This window comes from Lepidochelys olivacea (assembly GCF_965140295.1).
Source record: "Lepidochelys olivacea isolate rLepOli2 genome assembly, chromosome: 1".
Classification (NCBI taxonomy): domain Eukaryota; kingdom Metazoa; phylum Chordata; order Testudines; family Cheloniidae; genus Lepidochelys; species Lepidochelys olivacea.
In genome coordinates, this window is record NC_140411.1 from 28,775,134 (window position 1) to 28,798,960 (window position 23,827).

The following is a 23,827-nucleotide window of genomic DNA, read 5'->3' on the forward strand; positions in this document are numbered from 1 at the left end:
TTGATAGACCCACGTGCTAGTGCAGAGCCCCATTCATTCCAGCTGAGCCCCCACAGGGGCATGAAGGTCCACTCCCAGGGAACAGGACGTGAGCTTTACCATAGTAAAGGCGATGTAAACTAGGATTAATGTGATTAAATTTAGAATGGGAAATGTTAGAAAGGGTTCCTGTTCAAGCCTATCAGGAAAAGGCACTATAATTTCCTGATCAGATATATAAACATTATACGAACCATTTAATAAATTAAAATCACATTCAGAATACTTCTAATATTTATTTTTTAAAATAGTGTGGATTTTTTTTTTTTTTTAATATCCAATCCACAAGATATTCTGGGGCTCATTATTGCTGAAATAATCACATGACTCGAAAGTTGATGACATTCAGCTTTGAACCTTGTATCTAACTGGACGTTTTGCAGAGGTGTCTTTATACTAAACACATCCCCCCTCCCCATTGTGTATGGCGGCTTACATGGTACATATAATCACACATGGAATCTGCTGAATGGAAGGGTGACATAGCAGCATGAGCCAGGGTCAGACAGAACAGAGGAAAGGATTTTAAAATTTATTGTAGGATATCACTTGAGAGCTCAACTTTGTACGTGCAATGAAAAAAACCACACTTGACTAAACTGCTAAAGAAAACACCTCTCAATGAAAGAAGATGGCACTATTACTAGATAAGCTACCCGTGAGACATAATTGATCACCACACCTGACAAAGATTTTAACTGTACTTGAGAAGTGATAAATAATCAAAATTCTTAATAGGTTTCATTCAGTTCCCGTGACAGTCATACATACTGCTTACAGGATTTGGAAACAGATTTTTCCTGCAGATTTTCCACTGCTGCATTTTACCGTCATTTTGGCTACTGAGGCTTAATGCTTATCTAGGAGAAATAGAGATGGGACACCACAAGTTATAGGAATCGTCAGGAAGAGGTTAATTAGTACATCCAGACTTTGTCAAGATGGAAACAAAAAAAGTTGACCTGTGAATAAAATCAAGAGCCTAGAGAAAGAAAAAAAAATTGTTTTCTTAAACAGGTATCATAATATAACTCAGGTTTGGTTTTCTGTGTGTGTGAGGGGGGGAGGGTAGTGGGCTTTTGGGGGGATTGTTTTTGAAAGTTTGACGTTAAGAGTTAATTGAACTTTACGATTTCTTTCTTTTTTTTTTCTTTTTTTTTAAAAAACACAAAATAGAAACAGATTAGTTACATGCAGACTTTATGATAGGAGACCTCCCTTTCTTTCATTGTTCTGTGCCCACAAAGTTAACAAAACTACACAGGATTTTAAACCTTGAAATGGAAGTGTATTTTTATCTCCATGCTGCTTTAGCGCTCAAAACCCAACGCATACTTCCCCCAACTACTTCAGCTCTTCAAGTTGCTCTCAACACTTTAGAAGGGAGTTTCATTAGCATTCAAAGAAACAGCTCAATATTACTACTACTGTTTCACAAAGGGACACAGTCAGTTTCAAGAAATGAGTTAAATGTTGTCTGAGGACTTACACCTGCCTCCAACTCTCCCTTGCAACCTTCCTGCTTTTCCAATCACATTTTCCTGTTTTTTAAATATTTGACTCAGAACAGCTTAACTGTGTGGCATAGGTCCTACCCTGTTAACCACCCCGAGCGATTCTCCTTTACCTCAAGTGATAGGGTCTGTTCTTTTAGACCAGGAAGATCGGAGTTTTCTATTCCCCTCTGCTGCTGTGAAGTACCACGCAGCCATGGTGTGTAGCCCAGTGACAACTGTGAAGGCCTCAGGGCCTATGAATTTCTCAACTTTCTGTAGCTATCATTTTGACCCACTTATTTGATTTAAGTCTCCATGAAGGTTATAACTGCTTAGAGAAGGCCCGACACAAATGGAAGCAAGCGTACAGAGACAAACCTTGGCACCAGGAAAAGCAGAGGAAGAAAGCTCAACTGCTCCCTATTTGCAGAAGAAAGGAGATAGCTGTGTGTTTCAAAATGAGTAAAAGGGATGATAGCAGATCCAGGGAAACTTTTCTTAGTCGTGAAGAACATGAAGAGGACAAGGCTGTCACAGAATTAGAGAATGAGCAACAACTGAGCTCAAGTACACGAAATGCATGGTCAGAAAGGGACATTAAAACAAAGGGCAAACATGTTCCAGAGAAATGCCAGAGAAATTCTAGACAATAGGAGCAGAAAATAATTGGATAAGAAAGAAGCAAGTAAAACCAGACAAGAATTCAGAGCCTTAAAACCTTTATGCTGTTTATCAGCTCCCTAATCTTTCAAGGATTTACTTATTAAGATGTGATGTTAAAGCACCCGAATGTCAGGGAATGGCTTCACAGACGGTCCCTGAGCCAGTGGCTCTGCTGGATTATTTTCCACTGGCCTTCAACCAAATAAGTGACGCCGAATTTTGACAGCAGACGCTCTTGCACTGAAACACAGAACGGATACGTTTACGTTATATTCAGGGCTCACTAGAATTTTGCAGCAGCAATGCTATATTTTCAAGACTTGCCATTGGCAGGAGAATTCCAGAGAACTTGGAAACATCCCACATGATGAAAGCATCTCCCAGCCTCTCTGATACTTTGAATTCCAAGAGGCAGAGTTAATGAAGGGGCACTCCAATGCTGGCCTGGAATACCAGCAACCTCAGCAGCTCCCCAGGGCGATGGGAACTAAGGATAGCCTCTGACTCCAGTGAGCTCCTTAAAATATTGTGGTGGTAAAAGTTAACTGCCTCAGCTAGAATCCACTTTACTTTTTTAAAAAAAAAAAACACCCAGGAGACCTTAAATTCAAAAGTAAGTCTCAGAAATACTGTAGTACTGAAGAAGCCAAGAGTCACTTAATCCCCCATTTCTTGTACTGTCTCAGCTTCATAGGTTGGAAAAGAATTCCCAACCCTTTCAAAAGAATTAAGGGGCCATGGACATGACTCTGAAAATTAAAGGTGCTCTGCACTTCAGCACAGCTAAGGATAGTGACTGGGTCCTTTTAGCGTTAATACTGTAGATTTCAGAGTAACAGCCGTGTTAGTCTATATTCGCAAAAAGAAAAGGAGTACTTGTGGCACCTTAGAGACTAAGCAATTTATTTGAGCATGAGCTTTCGTGAGCTACAGCTCACTTCATCGGATGCATACCGTGGAAACTGCAGCAGGCTTTATATACACACAGAGAATATGAAACAATACCTCCTCCCACCCCACTGTCCTGCTGGTAATAGCTTATCTAAAGTGATCATCAGGTTGGGCCATTTCCAGCACAAATCCAGGTTCTCTCACCCTCCACCCCCCACACAAATTCACTCTCCTACTGTAGATGTAGCTGCTAGCGCCCCCCCAGAGTTAAGGTTGCCCATTACTTTCCATGCTTTCAGCTGCTTACAACTCTGCCAAACTTTAACCATTTGGACTGAAATTTTCCATCCTAGGGGTCTGCCCCAGGCTGGGTTTGTTGTTTGTTTGTTTTGTTTTGTTTTTTGGAAAGTTTCAATTAAAATAGTTCAGCAATTTGCAAGAACGAGAACAGGGGAAAACATGTTATTTTGCCTAGGTTTAAACAAAAACACACACAAAAACTTACAACCATTTCACTGAGAAGATCCAACTGAGGTGGTGGTAGAGGAGGAATAATATGGGACGATGTAGTTAAAGACTGTGTCATAACAGAGACACCCAAGGGGCCTGAATTAAGACTCTATGGGCAAGTTTAATTCTGGCACTTCCTAATTTTTGAGAACTTGACTTTACAACCTTAGTGTTCTTTTAACGTAAATGTTTTGAATCTATACATACAATACAGCAGAACCCATAGCACAGAGCGAAATTAGAGCCCCATCTTGCCAGGGCTGTACAAACACGTAGCGAGACACAGTTCCTACCCCAAGAACTCACAATCTAAGCCAGTGGTCTACGCACAAGATCACTTTTTGAATTTAAGTGCAACCCAGGATCTACCCTGCCCCTTCCCTGAGGCCCCACCCCATTCACTTCATCCCCTTCTCCCTCCGACGCTCGCTCTCCCTCCCCCACTCACTTTCACTAGGATGGGGCAGGGGGTTGAGGTTTGGGATGGGGTGCGGGCTCTGGGCTGGGGCTGAAGGGTTCACAGTGTGGAAGGGGACTCTGGGCTGAGCCTGGGGCAGGGGGTTGAGGTGCAGGAAGGGGTAAGGAGTGCAAGCTCTGAGAGTGAGTTTGGGTACAGGAGGGGGCTCCGGACCGCAGCAGAGTGTTGGGGTGCAGGAGGGGGTTCGGGATCTGAGAGGGAGTTTGGGTATAGGAGGGGGGTCAAGGCTGGGGTTGGGGTACAGGAGGGGGTATGAGGTGCTGGCTCTGGGAGAGGGCTCAGGGCTGGAGCTTGGGATGCAGGAGGGGACTTGGGATGCTGGCAGTTGGGGTGCAGGCTCCCACTGGGCTGCACTTACCTTGGGCGGCTTGTGGTCGGTGGCACAGAGGGGCTAAGGCAGGCTCCCTGCCTGCCCCAGCCCCTTGTTGCTCCTGGAAATGGCCAGCAGACCCCTGTGGCCCCGGGGGGTGGGGACGTGGCTCCGTGCACTGCTCCTGCCTACAAGCACCGCCCCCGCAACTCCCATTGGCCAGTAATGGGGAACTGCAGCCAACGGGAGCTGCGGGAGCAGTGCTTGCAGGCAGGAGCAGTGCGCAGAGACCTTTGCCCCTCCCCCCGGGGGGGGGGGGTGCTGGCTGCTTCTGGGAGTGGCATGGGGCTAGGGCACACAGGGAGCCTACATTAGCCCCACTGCGCCGTCGGACTTTTAGTGGCCAGAGATTGCGATTAACTAGCAGAGGCTCCAGGATCGACCAGTCGATCGCTATCTACGAGTTGGTGACCACTGATCTAAACCAACAAGACAAAGGGTAGCAGGGAAAATAAAGGCACAGAGAGGTGAAATGTCCTTCCCAATGTCACACAGCAGGTCCGTGGTAGAGAGAGAGAAATATAATGCAGCTCTCCTGACTCCCAGTCCAGTGCCCTATCCATGGGACTATACTGTCTCTCCCCGATATTCCCTTCTCTTTACAGAGCTTTCTAAATGCTAAAGCATTGAGAATCCAACCATCACACCCGCACAAAGAATCCAAACCTCTCTCTCTTTCAAGAGTCAGAAACTTCACAGGGTAGTATCTACAGAGCCCATCTTCTACTCAGCTCTGGAGCATAATTCCACAGGAAACCTCATGCACCTGCCCAATGCAGGATTTTTTTTATGACTTAAACATTCAGGGGTTATATCTTTCAACAGATATGCCAATTTCCTGCAATATCCTTGACATACCGTATTGCATTAGGTTTATAGATCACTGGAGGCCAGAACTGTATGTAGCCTCTCAAAGGGGAAGATGTAACATATATTGCAACCACACGCAGTATCTTTAGAATTCATTATATTAAATGAAAGGTTTATGTATGACTGTGCTCTACTCCATGGGGGAGGGCTATCGCAGCTCCTCCAGGAACTGAAAGCAATGGGTGGTGACTAAGGCAAATCAGCCAGGTTGTAACCCTCACAGAGAGGTATTACCTCCGGGGACAGTTTGCATATACTAGTTTAAACTGGATTCTCCAGAGACCAACACACAAAGGAAAGACTTTTGGATAAATAGCCTAAGTTTAAACTAATAGGGGTTGGGGGAGGACTTCCCTTTCTGATCCAGCAAGCAGAAAGGACCTTCAGTTCAATGGGGGCCCCAATCCTTGTGGAGGGGATAGAAAGACTTGACCTACTCGGTCCCCATAAGACTGACCTCTGGTTACCTTTTACCATGCATATTGGAACATTTATTGTTTTTTATGTTTTCTCTGTAATGCTTTCACCTTAAGAATAAATGTGTTTGCTTAGGAAGAGCTGTGGGGTAACTTATAACTACTAGCAACTACACTGTTCATAACCTCTGGAGAGAAAGCAAAGCACGGACACTGGGTGTTTAGGCCATCTGGCTTGCTGGGGATATCACAGTGTAGGCAGGAAAAACCCCAATCAGGAGGAAGAGAGACATGGATCTCTAGCCAAGAGAGATGACAGTGGAGGGGGAATACAGGTACAGTTAACCTGAACTGACACAAATATAAATTTCAAACATACACTAGCAAATTTCCACACACAAAAATTAACTTACAGTAAAGGTTGCTTCAGTGTTTACTAGAATTTTTACACAAACTACAGAAAAAGGACACAGAAGAATAACACCACACACAAATGACCAGTTAAGGTAATTCTTATAAATAATCCATCCTCATTACATTTTGTATGATCAGTGAATTACAATATTCACATGTAAAAAACTACCCCGTGCATTGCACAAATAAACTTCTCTTTGACACACAAGAGAGTAACAAAGTCAGAACATACAGCCAAGTTTCTGCCACACGCCCAACTAGTACATATAATCTAGCAAAAGCACAGTGCAGAACACATACTTTTTTATTAAATTAAAAGGTTAAAGGTTTATATATAAATGTTTTTAACCATTCCTTTTTTGAGACTATATTTTGTTGACCGTTTTCCTATATTGTATTTTGAAACTTTCAGTAATACCAATCTATTATATAGCTCTTTTCATCAGTAAATCTCGAAGTGCTTTGCAAATGAGGTTAGGGCCATTACTCTCCTTCTACAGATGGGAAAACTGACATGCCAGAGAACTTAAGTTTAGTGTCTGCCTCCTGTGGCTCTTTAGCTCCCAAAAACTGCCAGTGCTGCAAAAATCACGTGGGAAATGTTTAATGCTTCAGCTACTGCAACTCTTATAAGTGAAAGGGGGAAGGGGACTGAAAATATTAAAATTAATTCCTTCGGCTAATCACAATCCATCTTTTCTCCTATGCTGCTCTCCAGTGCTCGTGGGGGTTGTCAGAGCCTGAACTGCCAGCATACCTGTCTGTCTTCAAACATTTTCTCTTTCAAAGTGCTACAGCTCCAGTTCTGTACAGGGAGTCTTTGAATGGACTCTGCCGCATGCTAGCTAGGTCAGGCATTAAAAAAAAAAAAAACCAACCCTCAGCTCCTATTTAAAATGATACTAGATTCTAAATAGACAGCTTTCATTTAATGTTTGCTTTTTCAGCTAAAGTATGGAAAGAAGCCAACTCTCTTCCAGAGGAACCCGACTCAGAACTCGGGCACTGACAATAGTGCCATAAAAGAAAACCAAAAACACCACAGCCTCAAGCAACCCTGAAAGTACTCGGGCAAAACCAAGGGGAACGAACAGCGAAGAGAAGGTCCAGACTGACAGCCTCCCCCCCAGGCACACACACTTTAAAATGAATTCTTCAGCTCCTTTAAATATTAAGGTTTCAGAGTAGCAGCCGTGTTAGTCTGTATTTGCAAAAAGAAAAGGAGGACTTGTGGCACCGTAGAGACTAACCATCGGATGCATCCGATGAAGTGAGCTGTAGCTCACGAAAGCTTATGCTCAAATAAACTGGTTAGTCTCTAAAGTGCCACAAGTCCTCCTTTTCTTTTTTTAAATATTAAATATCATTACATTTGGGGTCACGCATGTCAAGGTGAATCACCGCTAGGGCTCCATCTTTCATTCTTCAGGCACCCCAAATTCCCACTTAAGCCAGTGAAAATGCAGGCATGCAAGGAATACAGGATCAGGCCTCTGCACCAGCATGTGACATCCAGCAATGCCAGGTATCCAGCAGAAAAGCCGCAAGAGCTCTGGGCTCTTTTCACTGTCACTGTAAAGACGGGGAAAAGGGCCTAAGTAGCTAATGACTGTAAACCACACAGACCTTGATATGCAATCCGAGAGTCAAATGCACAGGCACCTCTATTTCCCTCTTAAAAAGAAAACTAAGGGGGAGATTTTCAAAGGCACAAAGGACCACTAGGCACCCAACTCCCATTGGAAGCTGGACACCTAGCTGTTGCTTTGGGTCTTTGAAATCTCCGCCTAAAGGAATATGAAAATTAAAGCCCCTTTAAAAAAAACAGATCCTCATGTGTATTAATAATAATAATACACTTGATTATTAACAGGAGAAGGATTTTTAAAGTAGAGTTTATTTTCCCCCATTGTGCCATTTAATTTTTGCATTGCACTCAGCTTGGACACAGAGATAACAGACAGGTTTCTCTTTCTGGTTCTCTGACCAGCAGAGTGTTGCAATGTTTGAGCGGCAAGCCTTGCAGCACACTGTTTGTATGTAAACATCAAACGGATTACAGTGACATTTTTAAAACATCATGCAAGGGTTTATTAGAATTAGGTCCTTTAAAAAACTAAATACACAACCTAAATTGTGAAGATAAAGGACACCTGCAAGTGGATTAGCTCGAAATCTAGCTAATTTAAAATTGAGTTAAAAGTAATTTCAAGCAGCAGACCGCCCCCCCTTCCCCCGCAGCATTCTGACAGATTTTTTGATTTTACAGTCACCGTTTCCTATTTTGTTAGATGGTTCTGTCCCCCTTATTGCTGTTTGTGAGAGTCTTTCCTTCAATGGTGGAAACCAGCTAAGGCCTTATCTACACTATGGAATAAATAGCCTAGATTCAGCAACAATTGTGTCTTCTATAGCCTCTCCATTACTGGAGGTTTGCAACCATTGTAGTCCAATTCTGTACAATATGCTAATCTTTGTAGATGAATAGTTCTTTTGATCCACCCAAGATACCACATCATCAATCCAAGATCTTCTCTTTCTGCCTCATGGTCTTCTGCTGTCACCTTTCCCTTCCAATGCCGATAAATGTGCATCGCGTGTTGAACCACCTAAAAGGTGTCCTACAAATCGAATCTTTCTTTTCAGAGTATCTCTGACGAGCGTCTGTGGCATTCCAGTCATCCCCAGTCCTTTTTCACTGGTAAATTGCTCTATTCAGGATATTTTCAGAATTCTTCCATAACACCGTAATTCAATGGATTGCAATTTCTTTATAATCGATTATTGGCATGTCCATGTTTCACAGACATAAATTAAACACATACCAAATGCAAATTTTAAAAAGTCAGAAATTAGTCTTTAGATTTCTGACCCTTCTCATCAGATATTCTTCTCGCATGTCTCTTTTGCTCTTGCTATTTTGGTGCGGATTTAAGTATCTGATCTTCCATCTTCTGTAATGAAGCTTCATAAATAATTTCTTACTTGCTATAAGTCTGTGTTGTTCACTGGAATCTTACATGTTTTCCCAGGATCCTTGCATACTACCATGCTTTTTGTCTTGTCCATTCAACTCTAGTCCATATTCTTTGCCATACTCACATATAATCTCCACTAACTTCATCAGACCTTCTTCTGAATCAGCCAACAGCACTCTCATCTGCATAGAAAATGTTATTCACCCATTTTCCATTCATCTTAATACCTTCTTCTGTTTCTTCAACTAATTTCATCAAACACTCAAAAATGTTGAATAAAATTGGTGACATTATACAACCTTGTCTCACTCCTCTCTTGATCACTACTATTTTCATTTTCATCTCCCATTATAATTGCCTTCTCATTCTTCTATACTTGTTTTATTACTCAGAATTTGTATCCATCAATCCCTACAGATCTTAATATGTTGAGCAATTTGTAAGGGTAGATTTTGTCAAATGCTCTTTAGAAGTCAATGAAACACAGTACCATTTTCCCCATTCAACTGATCTTTCTAATATGAGCTTCAAGTTCACAACGGTGTACATTGTGCCTTTTCCACATGTGAAGCCATACTGTGGTCTGCTTATTTCTTGTCAATCTTTCCTTGTATTTGGTCATCATCTCTTGTATTCAGCAACAATTAGTCACCAGCAACCAATGTAGCTGTATCAGTGGTGACCCCTATTATTTAGTCCAGGGCAGGCATAATTTTACCTCCTAAGTCAATCACTGCATGTGTCCATCTACACTTCAGGGTTAGCAAGAGTGGAGCTACACTGATTGCTGAAGTGCAGCTATTCCTGGGTGTTGACAAGGCTTCAATGATTGATTAAGTATGGGAAAACAGTGAAGCTGCTGTCAAATGCAGTACACAAACTGGAAAAAAATGGAAATATTTTGTTCTTGAGTCTCAGTTATAGTAAATCTTAGGTCTTACTTGCAACAATGGAAGGTAAAAAAAATTCAATCCAGGGTATGACTTAAATAGAAAGTGTCCTAAATGCAAAAAAGAGAGTTAATAACTTGTTGTGGCTGAGATTCTGCACAAGAAGCAGGAAACATAACATTATGATTCTCAGTGCAGTTATTGCTCAGTCATATTTTGTGAATACATGCAAATGAAGGGATGAATTGTGTCCTTGGATACCCTCATGTAGATACACCAAATTCTACAGGAGCCACGTGCTGTGCTCCAAGAAGAAGAATTTGGCCTTAAGGTATTAAAACTAACACCATATCCAACAAGACCAGACAGCAGCAATAGATGAGGTTACAAACACTGGATTATAAAAGCACAATTTGACTGCACAGAGCTGGACTTTGCCCCTAAGTAAGTCAAACAAGAGAAGCAGAATGAATATAAGGAAATATCTATTAACAATTGCCTGCAATTCAATACAGGTAACTGCATTCTGCCTGTTAAGAGAGCTTCTTCCTTCACTCTCCCACTTCCCTTGTCCTTCTCGCATTAACAGAGAGCAACAATACCCAAAGTCCGAAGGTGCAAACAATTCAATGTTTATTGGGGTCAACTTCCAGCAAGCTTAAAATCCAAGTTCCTATTTCCTTATTTTCAAATTCCAACTTACTTCCTGTTTGCCCCTAATTTATATAGTAACATTCTTAGCTATACCTTAACCAATCATTCTACTGAAATTTACCTAACCAATCCTAACATATTGTAACATGATTATGTAACCAATTATATCCCACCACCTTAATTAGTTTACACCCAGCAAAATTAATTATATAGCAGACAGAAACAATCACAGAACCAGACAGAGACCATGCAAATAAACAATAGCAAAGTGGGAACTATAATAACAAAACAATACAGAAGTGAGGATTTCACAACTACATCTATAAACACATAAGGGTTTCCCAGCTGTGTCTATTGATAAGTGAGTTCCTACCAGACAGAAAACTATCAACCTAAATTTCCTTTTACATCTTCTAAGCTCTTCCCTTTCTCTGGAGGTGATAGATCGGATCACCTTCCTAACAGCCCCATATTGACTAGTTTGGAATGTGAGGATGTGACCGTTCGCTTCCCAGCTTGGCTGCCTCTGCTGCTTAGCCAAAGACATTGGCCTCAGAACAGGGCCTCAGACTGTCACAGTGAGAGAAGGCCCTTACACAGATTCTTTCTTGTATACCTCTGTTACTAGCTAAATGATAAACATATACCTACATTCTTAAAGTATAGGCCTTTACAGGCAGGCCTGAATATCTATATCCTACCAACCTAAATTCCCCAGGCTGTTTCAAACTGGATAGTTTATTCTTCAGTTTGTGTCTTAACTTGTCATGCTACTGAACATCGTTAAACAGCTGCTGCCTTTATTCCAGAGGCCGCTCCACTGTGGTGGTAATAAAGTGATTCCAGTTTCCATAGAGACCCTGATCCTGCAAACATACAGGTAAGCAACTTTATACATGAACTCAGTGGGACTACTTTGTGTGTAAATGACTATAGGATTGAGGCCATATTTATAAAGCACCTTAAGACCCCATAGAATGGAAAAGTGCTATATAAAAATGTAAGATGTTACCAGCATCTCCTTCTGACAGCGAGCCATGCTAGGAAATGAAGTATAAAATCCAAGACATCTAGGTTGAGTTTTAATAATAGTTTGTTTATAACGCCCCTCTCCAAGCCCTGGCACTTAGGGCACTGTATGATATACATGGGAACACCCTCAAAAGTGTCAGACGAGCAAATTGACACAGGGAAAAAGGGTTCAGGGATAACTTATTAATATGGGGGAAACTGCCTGAGAACTGGAAGGACTTTGGTGTAATTAAGAGGTGGATCTGAATTCCAAACCCAAGGGCCCAGCACATCTAAGGCATGATCACACATACACATAGGGTAGTAGGAACCCCAAAATGAAGACAGGTTGAGGGCGAGCATATGTCCCCATCAAGATAAGGTGCAAGGAGAAAGTCTGGAATAAAGAGTGCCCACAGCATTAAAAGTTACCATAACATTTTAAAAAGTAATATTTGCTCAAGGTTTTTTCCAAGTTTGCAAAAGTTTGATCCTGGCTCTTTAACCTTAGAATATTTGCTCTCTAATCAATTTTTTTGGTCCTGCTGATGGGCAAAAAAATCACAGGTAGGTAAGTGCTTGTAAACAACAGGACTGAGGCAACAAACAGATTCAGTCAAACTGTTTTGGTTCTGTGGCATACACACTGTAAAACAGTGCACAATATAACTCACTACCATGGGCAACAGCACTCCTTCCTCTCAAGGAGTCATTTGTGCCCTGGGCACAGGCTGCCACATTCTTACTTTCCTTGCGACAAAGACACAAGCACATTCATTGGTTTAGGCAGAAGCAGCTTTTACAACTGATGCTGCTCTTTATTCTCCACTCCTTTTGTACAATACAGAGACAATTCTGAGCAAAGCCTTTGGGGAAAGAGCTTTAATCAAAATCACTAGTGCTCTGTCTAGCACAATGAGAGTGGAGAATGCAGATTAGTTTCAATAAAAGCAGCTGGCAATCAATAGGGGAGGGCTGGTCTCCAAGAGTGAAACTAGCTCCTTTGAGGATAAAAGTTGAAAGGAGTAAAACATAAGGCAATGAAAGCAAAGAAAGAGCAAGTGTAAACAAAATTTAAAAGAAAAAAAAAAGAAGTAAAACCAAGGGGTGTAACTAAAAATAACCAAAAGAGGAGTGACAAATAAAGAACACATTTGGGGAAAAGTTACGGGTGAAGAAAACACACAGAATAATGAATGTACAGAGCAAAGCCTCATTAGAAAAAGTCTAATCAGAAAGACCTGCAATCCGCACAGAAGATAAAATAGAGATCATGAAAGGGAAGAGGATCAGAGGCTAGCTAGGACAACGGCTAAATGCACTAGTCACAAGTTCAGACTCTGGCCTGGATCATAAGCATTACAGAGTTTGATAATGATCTCAAAGCTTGTTTTCTCATACAGCACTCCGGTGTACCACTGTAACGCTTTAGTGAAGACGTGACTACACCACAACCACTGGGCTGCTGGAACTAAACTGAGGGTACGTCTACACTTAAAACACTACAACAGCACAGCTGTAATGCTGAAGCCGCGCTGCAGTAGCCCTTCAGTATAGGCACTCACTGCAGCCATGGGTGAGGTTCTCCCTTCACTGTAGTTAATCCACCCCCTAGAGAGGTGGTAGCGAGGTCAACAGAAGAATTCTTCCATTGACCTAGCGCTGTGTATGCCACGGGTTAGGTCGTCATAGCTACATCGCTCAGGGGTGTGGATTTTTCACACCCGTAATCAGCATAGTTATATTGATACAAATCTGTAGCGTAGACCTGGCCTCAGCCTCCTTTCTGGTGCTCTTCTGGCTAAACCAAAAAAGCACCACACACTGGTCTCTTAGCACCTTCTGCCACACTGCACACTACTCCAGCAAATCTCAACTATCCAAGTGCGCCCGGCACTCACTCTCTCCATTCATATTCCTCCTCCAAATTCACCACCCCATGGAAAGCCCACAGATGCTAAACCAAATTAGTAAAATATGATGAAAGTGAAAGTGCCCCCATCACAACCACAATTCCCTATGACAGCAACTTCCCCCGAGTCTCCCACTGTGTCCAATTTGCATCATCATTTAGACAGTAAGTTCCATGCCTAAGATAATAAATGAGAAAAATAATTTGGCACATTTGGCAGCCTCTGCTCAGGAGAGTACAGGTCATCGCAGGTCAGGACTGAAGAGCATTTAGAATGCTGTGTGTCAACGCTTATTTATATGTTGTTTGCCTGACCACACAGCCTACACCTGGCTCTGGGTCTTGCTTTTATCAATATCCCACACAAAAAGCTTGGTTAACTTAGAATTTAGGTCACCATGCTGCAGATCCCACAACACTGCATATCACTGGGGGATGGAGACAAAGTCACTCAACTGCCTGTCATCCCAAATGATCCCAAACAGTTGACAAACGAAAGATACAGGATTACCTTATCCACCACCAAAATGCAGCCAGCTCTTTAAGAGGCAACTGTAAGCATACAGCAACTATTCAGAACAGGAAATGTCTACTACATCCACCTGAAATCAAAGGGGGAAGTCAAATCAGCACAATGTAATTATTTATTCAGTTTAGAATTTTACCAATAATGGTAAATCTGTGAGAAGAGCCTTTGTAAGCTCTATATATACCAAATGTAATTTAGCTAACTTTGGAAATTTAAAGAGTCATTTGGGCAGGGGATCCCCTACTCTTGTGAAAAGGGCCATGGAGTTTTTAATTACTAAAATAGTCAAGACTCTTTAGTCCCTTCACTTTCAAAAGCAAAAATCTCACATACAAAAAGGAAGAGATGACAAAAATCACAGAACAAGAGCACAAAAAAAGAGGCGCAAGAGACCAAATGGAGCAGAATAGGAAAAAAGGACTAAACTCAGGAGGGGAAAAAAATACGGAGACCAACGGAACATACCACATTCTCATCCCCTCAAGGCTCAGGTATGTCTAAAGACCCACAGCAAAAGGAACAAATGAATTCATCTTCTTGTGGCTGAATATATAAGGCAGCCCCATAGCATCCGATTTTCAGTTTGTCAGCACTAATGTACAGAGCCTACTTCCTCCCTCCCCCATTCTCAGCAGTTGTTTTAGGGCTTATCTAGACTACAGAAATTTGAACCACTGTCTCTGCACTGATGTAATTGTGCCAATGCAAACCCCTAACCTAGACATACTGCATCAGCACAAAAAGGAGCCTGCTGTTGTGTAGAGGGCCTACACACTGGGCCGACGCAACACGGCAAGTATGTTGAAGCCATTATACCAGCACAAATTTCCCTGTTCTAGACAAGACTTTCATACCCATGTACAGACATACTAATTTGAAAGGGCCTCACTATTACCCACAAACAGGGTTAACTATGAGAGTCATGGATCGTCACAGAGCCCATCTGCTGCCTTAGCTCTTCTGCGTACGTGCAGAAAGCAAGAGAATTTTTCACCTTTATCGGGAACTGAATGAAAAGTTCAGGCAAAAAGACAACACAGCTGCCGGGCCAGAGAACATCGGCACTAAACAATGCACTCAAGGAGATTCCTAGGGGGTTTCACAGGCTCAAAAATGCCACGTTTGAATAAAAAGCCCACATCTATATTTTCAGAGCTGCTACCATGAAAACAGCTAACCCTGCGGTAGTCGTGGAGACCTGTGCATGCATAGCAGGGAGTCAGAAGGCAATGCAGTTGCTTCATTCCCTCCTCCAAATGCATGTGTCAGCCTGAGACAGTCTCCGGTCTCACTGTGAGACCCCACCAGGGATTTGGCCACCGGCCCTTTCTCCTGATGTCATGGTGGAACTCCCATCTCCACCTCACAAGAGCCGTAAGAAGAGGCGGGAGTAAGATACTTTAATGAGCAAGTGATTTTAAAAGCAAGTTAAACTTGAGCCAAGTGGAATGCCACACCCCAGCACCTATTGCTGCAGCCAGCACTATAAACTCCAGGCACCAGCATTCAGACTTGGAATCTTATGTGTGCACAAGGGCTTTGTCTGGAAAACTAGGGAGTCTCTTGGAGGCATCTGGAACCTCACTCTGCCATGCAGCCCAAGATGCTACTGGACAACATGGATACATCTTGCTGTGCAGGGTGAGGGACAAGGAGACGACTGGCTCAGTGAGCCACACAGACCACAGAAACTGGAAGAGGAGATGCCAGAGACATGGCCAGGAGCTGTGTGTGCAGAACTGGGATTTAGTCATGGCAGCAGAGACCGAGCCCAACTCACTCCAGGAGGGGAATCAGGAGAGGAGGTGCTGTCTAGGTCAGGTAAGTAGCTTTTCATTATCAAGTGTCCCAGCGAGGGCTGATTTTGCAGGCTTGGACCTGGCAGAATTTTCCAGGTTCTTATGAGCACTGCCATCACTGTAAAAGGGTAGATACAGCCTCCTATGAGAGCAGGAACATCCACCTCTCCCTCTGCTCTGCCAGTTCCTGTTCCCGTTCCCTCTTCCACACACACACCTCCACAATGCAAGGGGCAGCTACCGAGTCCCTCCCCAGCCCAGCCAGTTTGGTTTCTCTGTAACTCCCTAGGGTGGGAAACTGGAGACCCCACTTAGCAGCATTGACCACTACTCCCAGTCAAGGTGCTCGATTTGGTGTGAACTGCAGCTGGTCAAGTCATGTCATTTGACCAGCAGTGAAATGGCAAGAAGAAGAGGATTGAACGCAACACAAACTGCAATTCAGAAACTACAACGTTATTGCAATAAGTAAAATTTCAAGCACCACAGCCAAAGGATTTATAGTACAGTGCATCTATCCTCCCATGTGCCAGATCATGGCACCTCATTAGCATGCTGCTCTTACCTACACATACCACATTTCACTGTCTTCCTATTTAATGTGTGAAAAATATTCTTGGGTATATTATCCTAGCAAACTGACACAAGCCACAAGTGGGGAAATAACTACACTGCCTATCCCACCTGTTGTTGTGATCACCACCACAACAGTAGTTACCACTGTTCATTTCCCAGCCACAAACTGGTGCCAGCTCTCATAGGACAATCTCCACTCCTCCTGCTTCACTGACTACCTCAACACAGCAGTGTAGTTCTAAACAAAGAGATACAAAGGTGCTGCAGTTATGTAGCTACAGCTGTGGGTCCCAGGTCTTGAGAACAACTGAGTCCCACCAGTCTGTGGTCATGGACCAGGCCCCAAAACAGCATTCTACCTGCTAAAGATCATCCTCAGATATAGCACACAGACAAACATATATTCAGACATTGGTGGAAGATGCACAATAACTGCCTGACATAGTTGGAAAGCTGCTCATCTTAGTCTCTGCATCTCCACTTCAACTGCCAGAATCCCCTCTACCACCTCACTGCAACCACCTTGCACTCACTGTTGAAATGCTTCAACAAACACCTCCTTGCTGAGCGGTACGTAAGCACCGAGTGTTCCATGTTGACGAAATACCTGGGAAATGGGTACTGCTATGGGAATTTCTCCAGGTAATTACTGAAGTTTCCCAGTGAATGAAGGGAATTTGACCTCTGTTCCCTAATTTTCCTTTTGCAGAAGGTCCTTCTAAAGCCTAGGGCATGGGTGGCCAGCCTGAGAAGCAGCCAGAATTTACCAATGTACATTGCCAAAGAGCCACAGTAATACGTCAACAGCCCCAACCCGCTCCCAGCACCTCCCACCCACCAGCAGCCCGGCCAATCAGCACCTTCCCCTCCCTCCCCGCACCTCCTGATCAGCTGTTTTGTGGCATGCAGGAGGATGGGTGGGGTGCACAGCAGGCTCAGGGGAGGGCGCAGGAAGGGGTGGAGTGGGAGCTGGGCCTGTGGCAGAGTCAGGGATTGAGCAGTGAGCACTCCACAGCACATTGGAAAGTTGGCGCCTGAAGCTCCAGCCCTGGAATCGGTGCCTATCCAAGGAGCTGCATATTAACTTCTGAAGGACTGCATGTGGCTCCGGAGCCACAGGTTGGCCACCCCTGGCCTAGGGGGACACACTCTGCAATTAGTACTTACACTGATGCAATATCACTGGTTCAATTACCAATAATTCAGTTCTCTAGTGCAGATATTACCTGAAAGTCCATAGCCCTAGCACAGTTCAGAAACACATTTCAAAGACACTGTGTTCTAAGCTATACCGCAAGATAGTTATATCTTGTAAGTAGGCCCCTAAAATGCAGTTAGGATCTAGCTCAACAAGACACTTGAGCACATTTCAACTTCTTTTTTTTTTTTAAATAGCTCAAGACTTGTAGCAGAAGCCAACAGTAAAATAATTGGCAACACACATCTGGGATTTGAGAGTTTTATAAGAAAAAGGACAGGAAACATGCTTAAGGCCCTGCTGCTGCAATGTAATCCAAATGGATGTAGGAGTGAGTCTTGTGCAGACTTCACAATAGAACTGGGACCACAGAAAGGGAAATCTCCATTGACAATGATGTTTTTTTTTCTTTTTCTTCAATATAAGATTTGAAACATTAAGAATTAAGTGGTTTATAAAACACAACAACAGTTTCTTGTAGGTAACTGACAATCAAAACACAAAAAAAGCTATAAATTAAACTTGCCTCAAAACACTACTCATGTCTTGCCCCTACAAATTGACACATTAGGCCTAGAAACTAGACAAAGCCCCATTACCTAAATTTAAAATGGATTAGCCTACAGTTTACTGGGTCTCTTTATAATCCTCTCCTAAGATTTTCAATATGCCATTTCAATGCAAGTCTCAATCATTGTTCAATTACAACTGTACTGCAAGTTTGGGGAGCTTAAATCCAAAAATTCAACAATGAAGACATTTCTTATTTAATTATTTCCTATTAATGTCTCAGAACTATTTTCAAAGGGAGTGACTGAATCTTTAATAAAATCATCGAAGGGAAGTCTACGATTTGTCACCAGCAACAAATACTGTAATTCTTCTTAGAATAATGAAAGGAAATGCATAATTGATATTGGTTTAAATTACTGACAGTACCAAAAAAACCCCACCCCAAATCAGTGAGCACAGAAACCGGCAGCAACAAAAACAGTGATTTCTAGTGAAATACGGTCCACGGAAATTTCATTTTAATGATTAGTGCTAAACGCCTTGACTCATGGTCTGTTATCTTCACTGGATAAATCAAGAATGAAAGAATTAACAAGATAGAGCTAATTACTCTAAATTAATAATAAAACAGCCTTTACTCTTCACTATTCAGAAAGGACTGAAATGTTAGCCAGCAGTTCTGGACTGTCACTTAGAGGCTCCTCTTCTTACTCAGATTTCCTACGGCCAAGCTAAATTTACTTTTACAACTACCAACGCCCCCCCCCAGACTAGCTCTCTGCTAAGATTATTACATGCCTATGTGCTTTTTTTAAAAAAAAATGTAGCTGTTTGAACCACAACTATCCTTCCCTACCGGGTAAGAGCGCTTAGAGTATCCAGGTCCGTCCCCAGGCACCAGTAAAACATTGTAACGTGCCCGGGGACATGAAGAAATATTCCCCCAAAGCATCGGACTCCCTTTGGAACCGATTTCCTTTTGGTTTCAGTTTGGTTGTAAATCCAACCACCAGGCTCTTGGGAGGGGGCTCTGGCAGCAGCGGCAAAGTCCCCAGGAAGTTGGCCTGCATGACTCCACACCGGGAGTTAAATCCACGTAGCGTAGGCAGGAGAACAGCTGTCTGGCAGCCCCACGTCGGGAGTCTCCCCAGTCACACCAAAGCACCTGCTCCCTGCGGCTCCACACCCAGCCCTGATCTGGGCACCCCCATGTTCCCCTCCGTCTGCACGGCGACCTGCCCGGACACCCCCTCGGTAACTCCCTGGTGCCCGCCGCAGCCCCAGCAGCCATGCCCCCCCCCCATGCCTCTCAAAGCCCTGATCCGGGACTCTCATCTCCCTTCCCTGCAGCCCCAAACTCCCTCCCTGCCCCTCTCCCTCCTCGGCCCCAGCCCTAACCACACACACACACCCCCCCCCGCGCCCGCCCTCCTCGGCCCCTTTTGTCCGCAGCGCCCCGTGCAGCCGTGGGGGGCTGGCGCGGGTCCTTACTTGGAGTTGTCTTTGCCGCCAGGGGTCCGGGCTCTGCCGCCTCCAACTTCCCAGCGCCGGGCACCAGCAGCAGCAGCTTCCCCCGTCCCGCCCGGCTCCCCGCCCACGTGGGGCTCCGGCTGCCGCGCCGCGCCCGAGTCCCGGCTCAGCCCAGAGGACGTGGCAGCACCAGCGGGGAACCGGCCGCGCCGAGGCGAGCGGCGCAGGAGGCTCCTCCCGGCTCCGCTCCAGCGGAACGCGGGGCGCCCTCTGCTGAACACAGGCTGGACCCGCTGCCCCGGCCTCCAGCCTGCCCTCCCCGATCCTGCCTCGGCCCGGCCCGGCCCGGCCCGGCCCTGCCCTGCCCTGCGCCACTGCCCGGCCCGGCTGCCCCTGCGGACTCCTCCCGAGCGTGGGAGCCCGAAGCCGGGCTTGGCAGGCTCAGGGAAACCGCCAACAGGCTCCGTCCACAGGACAGAGCGGCACCCTGGAGGCTGCTCTCAGGGGACACGGTCCGTTTCAGCATCCACTCTTATTCCTTTAGATTGTGGTCACACAAACACGCGCCCTCCAGCTCCAAACCCTGCAAAGAAATTCAGCCCCTGCCCTTCCCCAAACGCATGCGATATAAGATGAGTTTTACAACATGTCTAGGAAGTTGCTTAGCAAACCCAGGCACTGCTAGGCCCAGGGGAGAGGGAATTTCCCGAAGCTGAAAGACTTTCACAGAAAATGCCCTGCCTGCACCTCCCTCCTGTTTCAAGGGAGGGAATTGAACTGTGGCAATATTGCACAGGGGGAGGGGCCATCTCTCAGGTAGTCTGGTCCCAAGCCAGTTAGGTGATGTAGATCTTTGCACTCCAAGGGACTCTTAACCTAAATTCTGCAGCAAAGGACACCGGCCCTGGAGACAGAACATGATTTAGGTTGTTAAGTCAAGCACTTGAACAGGTTCAACCTCACTCCAGCCCCCTTGGGCAGTATGACTGGTTCTCAACCTTTTTCTTTCTGAGCCCTCCCCCTTCTCCCCTCCCAGCAACATGCTATAAAAACTCCACAACAACTGTGCCACAACAACTGGTTTTCTCTATATAAAAGTCACAGCCCACATTACGGGGGAGCATTTGCCTGGGGCCCCTGTGAAGCTACATTGCACAGGCTTCGGCCTCAGCCCCAGGTGGCGGGGCTCAAGGCCGTGGGCTTCAGCCCCATGGAGTGGAGCTTCAGCTTTCTGCCCCGGACCCCAGCGAGTCTAGTGCTGGCCATGCTTGGCGGCCCCCCAGGTGGCCCCTGGTTGAGAACCACTGCAATATGATGCAGTTTTTAATTATGTGATCACATACTAATTTTTCTACAGGCCCCCTGCCACACGCAGTACTACAGGCTGGATACACAAGAGGGAAGGATTCAGGTTGCATGGGCAACCCTAAAGCTGCTATTTCCTTCTTTTCAGTGCTTGACATGCAACCTAAAAACATTATTTTAATTTGTTTTTTGTATGCAGTGTTTTATTAATGAAACGGGAGAATGTTAAGAGTATAATCAGTTATCATAGTCTTTACCTTGACATGTGCCATTGGGATGGAGGAGGTTGATCCAGTTGTGGAATGATTGGCCCAAAGTAAAACTGGAAAGGGACCTACAAATCTCCCCAGGAAAACAGAGGCTGAAGGGGGAACATAGGGCATGGATAGGGCTTAACGTTGACTGAAGGGTTAATGTCTAGCTATTCCACCTGGAAGCAGGCGGGGCACACCCTGACTGTTTCCTAGGAGCAATGCACACATTGCTCTATCCAAGGACAAGGGCTAGATATGAACCCTGAGAACTTGATTGTTTGGACAGCAACTGTGGGAGGTTTCTTTAGCCTGGGCTCAAGGCCTGAGAACCAGGATTGTAGTAGATAGAGGATGGTAACTAAGCATATGAATCAACGTCATACATTCCTTTGTGTAGCAGTGTGTAATGCTTAGGGGGAGAAATATAATAAAAGGAGAAGGTGGAAGGCAGGGGGGGCAGAACAGCCCATCTCCGCTGACCAGCCTGTTTGCTTGCATAAAGCTGTGTTCTGTCTCATCACTGAACCGCAACAGTTGACCCTCTCACCTCCATGTCAGTAAGGCTGCTACTGCCTCCACTGCAATGGCTCAGAACTGGCTATGCACCAACAGGGAACAAGGAGGCTAGAAGCATGAACAGTCTTCCTGTCCTCGGTGCAGTACCAGTGCCTCCAATACCCCAGGGCTTGGAGGAATCACTATGGGCAAATCTCAGAGCTGGTCTACACTGAAAATTTACATCAGCATAACTGTGTCTCTCAGGGGTGTGAAAAATCCACACCCCTGAGAGACATAGCTATCCCAACGGGACCTAACCCCTGGCATAGTCAGCGCTAGGTCAATGGAAGAATTCTTCTGCTGACCTCGCTGCCATCTCTCTAGGAGGTAGATTAACTACAGCGAGGGGAGAACCTCACCCATCATGAAGTGAGTGTCTACCCTGAAGTGCTGCAGTGACGCAGCTTCAGGGCTGCAGCTGTGCTATTGTGGCATTTTAAGTGTAGACGTACCCTCAAGTTAGTTTCAGCAGCCCAGCTGGGTGCTTGAGGGAGTCAATGGTTGTGGCTAGTAGAAAACAGAAAATCCCAGAAAGCCACTTTTTAGGATAATAAATAATGTAAAACAAGAGGTTCAGGCCCTATCTAGTCAATGACCATCACTGGGGCCAGGCTCTAAAGACCAAGAAAGCTTGGCCGAGAGATTTACACAGAAATCCTGAATGACAAGAATTTCCACCCCCCCTTGTTTCACAGTAATAGTAGCTGCAAAGCTCTCCCAGATCCATCTCACATTTTGAGAATAGTTTCCTGGGTGAATATTTATGGCAGGCACCTTAGCATCTGTTTCCTAATTGAGGAATATTAGAGCAGCATGAGTTGTGACAATCAGGGTCCAGACACACAAAAGGGGGAACGGTGCATATAAAAATATCAAGTAAGGCCTTTTACTCAAGTAAGGCCTTTTATGAAAATTTGTAACGTTCTGAACTTGATGGTCATCATGAGATATGTATACAGACTGTAGTTATGAATCTATGCATTTATGTATATAGAATACTATGCTCCAGACCAGTATTACCATTTCAAATACACCTCACAGCAGGGACTGGAGGGGTTCCTCCCAAGCCACATGTTTACACAAAACCAGATGCAGGTAACAATCCATGGTACAACCCATGGAAAAGACAAATGATGGACCATAACAGTTAATGGGAAGACACTGAAACGCACCAGCTATTGTGTCAAGAGGGACTTGCCCCACTCTGCTCCCCCTGCTCTGAATAACCAGGAATTACCACAGTCCAAGAGAAAGATAAAAGAAAACCTGCAAACCCTGTTAAAAGGGAAGGAGTTTGAAGTGAAAAGTATCCAGAACTAATGGAAAAGTATCCAGATCTGATGCGGGGGAAGAGGGGAGAAGGTCTGTGATTGCTGGATCCCACCCTTAGGGCTAGGGGCATTCTGGGAAAAGGTTCAGGGGCAACAGGTAACCGGTATTAGAAAAGGGAATTTAACTAATATATGAGAGTAAAGCCTGAAGTTGTGTCTTTATGTTTAGTTTCTCTGTAACTTGTATGTGTTTTCTTTCCTTTGCTATTCCTTCTTTGAATCTGTGATATTTATTTTTATTTTTATCCCAAGCAGGTCTCTGGTGTGCAAACTGTGCAGTGTGTGTGTGCCAAAGTGAACTGATAACTGAGGGGGCAGTTTTCACACCTTCAAAAGTGACCAACCAAAGGGGAAAAGTCCAAGTGTCTGATACTTAAGAACTCAGGGTAGACGGATCTGGGGAGACTCGGCACCGGAAGGGCTATTGGAGTTACCCTACAAAGAGTAACTAGGCTGGCGGAAGCCTGGGTGAGACCTTTTTACTTGTTGGCTGGCTACTGGTGTTAGAGCTCTGAGCCATGTCAGCATATCATTAAGTCACCCAAACATGAACAGCAGGTGGAGCCCCCCCTTAGGGGAGGCCAGGCCCCAGCTCTACCCCTTCTGCCTGCACGCTCCCCTCATCTCCCCCCAGCTGGAGCCCTGAGGCCCCCTCCCCTCCACTATTGTCTGAAGAAGCTTTTCAGATGCCCCATGCAGGTT

The 23,827-nt window shown here is 44.7% G+C and overlaps 1 protein-coding gene across 3 annotated transcripts in view; it reads right to left on the reverse strand.

Annotated features, from left to right (window-relative positions):
* The window catches only part of SMCO4 (single-pass membrane protein with coiled-coil domains 4), a 50,240-nt gene that overhangs the window by 23,161 nt on the left and 3,252 nt on the right, over positions 1-23,827 (reverse strand). Inside the window, exon 1 of one of the 3 annotated variants that reach the window (XM_084629578.1) lies at positions 19,699-20,275. The exons of 1 other annotated variant lie outside the window; for it this stretch is intronic. The gene's annotated coding sequence lies outside the window, so the exon portion shown is untranslated. Of the gene's footprint in view, positions 1-14,103; positions 14,195-19,698; positions 20,276-23,827 lie in introns of those variants that run through there. One more of the 3 variants, XM_084629579.1, reaches the window with a different exon arrangement.